Source organism: Triplophysa dalaica, chromosome 15 (genome assembly GCF_015846415.1).
Source record: "Triplophysa dalaica isolate WHDGS20190420 chromosome 15, ASM1584641v1, whole genome shotgun sequence".
In the NCBI taxonomy this organism is placed as follows: Eukaryota; Metazoa; Chordata; class Actinopteri; order Cypriniformes; family Nemacheilidae; genus Triplophysa; species Triplophysa dalaica.
The window spans coordinates 3,791,570-3,794,238 of NC_079556.1; positions in this window are offsets into that span (position 1 = coordinate 3,791,570).

Below are 2,669 nucleotides of genomic sequence, written 5' to 3' on the forward strand. Positions count from 1 at the left end.
TTCAAATGTTTGATCTTTTATGGACACTAAGGCCTCATCAGAAGAAATACTGAAAATCAGCATTAATAACATTTGTTTGTTCCTGACATATAAATGGCATGATAAAAGAAAGTCGCGCTTCTTTTGGTAATGACAAGTTTGGCTTAGTTTTGTTTATTTATTATGTCTGGGTTTGCTCCGGGATATGTTTTATGCTTGTTTTTCTTTGTTTGTTTAACGTGTTTCATGTTTAACATAGATAACAATAGATTTAATATTGTTAGATATGCTTACTATTTATTTTATTTTTCTAAATGTCTTTAAATCTTTTTCACCAACCTCATTCAATCTCCCATTCAAAGAACTGTACGGTACGGTGGCCCACAAGTGCACAGCAAAATTTAAAAGCTAATATAAGTTCACAACACAACGCAATCAAACTTCAACACAATGGAATAAAGCCCCAACACAACTGAATCAAGTCACAACACAATGGAATTAAGTCACAACACGATGGAAATGCTCCCGACCACAAGGGGGCACTTTCGGTATGAAAAAGCTACGTAATGCCAGGAGGTGCGCATTTAGCTGGGTGTTGTTTTAGTGGTTTTGGTAGTCAGTTTTGTTTGTGTAAAGCATTTTAAAGGAAAGTGTGCTCTACTGTGGAGAAACTGAATGTCAGTGGCAAACAATCTCGTATGAACAAATTTGAGACTTGTAACACAGCGCTCTAGAATGCTTGATTTTGATTGGCTAGTCATGAGATTCTAATGTATGTTATGGCCCTTTCACCAGACTTGGCAGCTGTGGAGTTGCTGCGCTGCTGCTGTCTCTCATGGTGAAAATGTTTTGTCTCTGGGCGGTCTTTCAAGGTCACTAACCTGCTTGAAGTTTATGTATATTTTAAATGTATAGGACATTTTTGCGGTAATGACTTATACTAATGAAGCTCAAGTAAGGCACAGTTTACTATGACATTTTGCATGTATGTGCATTTTAACTTGCAAATCAACCCACTCTGCATTCATTATTTAATCTCTGTATTTGTCTTATTTTTGTTAGGTAATTTTAACTTGGTGAATTCCATTAGTAAAACTATGCTGTCTGTGTTTTGAGCTCAGTAATATAGGTTGATAGGTTAAAACCAGCGTGGATGCCGCTCACAAAAAGAGCTGTGTCAGTGGAAGGATTTTGGGCTACGCTTGTGCCGACAATGAATTGCAGCTAAATACATGTCTCCCACTGAAAATGAGCTAGACATATGCGACTGCTGCTCAAAATTTGTTGAAATTAAAGAATAAAATGAAATGCTGGCTTCTTTTGTGTGTATATGAATTGAAATAATCAAGACCTTTAAACGACTACGGCCAAAAACGATTAAATCAGAAATTCAATGATGAGCAATGAAAGGAAATATTTAGTTTTATTTTATTCTACTACTTATTTTATTTGGTAAATGCAGAACATCAAACAGCAACAATGCTGACAAAATACAAATGAATAAGCTATCATTGGGTTATTATTATATAAATGTTTTTAAATGACAAACACGGCTGTTTTCAAGTTTTATTATTTATAAATGCAGAGAAACACACAGCAGCAGGTGCAAATAGAACAAAACGTTTTCCTTCATGATAAAGGATAGCCATCTTAAGCTAAATATAAACTGTCAATTGAAAATAAAAGCTAATGTTTACGCTTTGTGTGTGTGTGTTAGGGTACAGAAGAACATATGGCCTTGTTTTAAAGATGGCTAAGCATTCAAATTTTGATCCAGCGATCAAAACGCATTTATTTTGATTATTATTTTGATTAAAGTAATTTTAATATTTTAGTAGACAATGCCACATTCTCCTGTCTCAGTTCCTGTTTACAAGCTCTGGACTTTTAGCCTGCATACGTTTTTTTACTTTTACGAATAATAGATTACTCTATAAAATATTGTTTTCATTACCAATTTATTTAACCTTTATTATCCATGCATACATTTAAACGTGAACATTGCGTTTTTATAACTAACGTAACGGTTGTGTTGTGAACTTATATTTGCTTTTTAAATTTCCTATTGCTGTGCACTACTGGGCCACCGTAGGATGTCACACAAGTAAGTATGTTTGTTTGAAAGAGTCATGTTAGTTCTGTTGTAGGTCTATTGCTATTTTATTGTGTACTTAGGTGCTGCAAGACTGTTCCACATGCTGTCAACCAATTCATACCTTTCTGTTTCGAGCGCTGAGTAAGTACACATTTTTTGGGGTGTATTCCTCTACATTTCATTAAAGACACATTAAATCCTGCAAAACACAAATACAGGTATCCATTCAGGTGTTCCCTTTCTGTGCACGTTGTCGTTTTGAAGACATAATTGAAGTTTGCTGATTAGATTTGATAGATAATAGTAAGGAGGGCCATAATCGTTTTTTGTTCTTGGCTGTTGAGAGTCTAAGCAATGTGTTGGCATTTTAAAAAGCATTCTGAGAGCTTATTATAATCGGCAATGATCATTTTAACGGAAGTTAAAGTCACCATGCACTCAAACAGGAACATTGTAAGTGTTTTACACAGTGTTGCAGTGATTATTATAAATGATTTATCCGTGCACACCAATATATTTTATTTATTTATTTGAACTTGTAATCTTTAATCAAAAGCGTTAAGCTCTCAACAACAACTCTTCACCACATGACGTA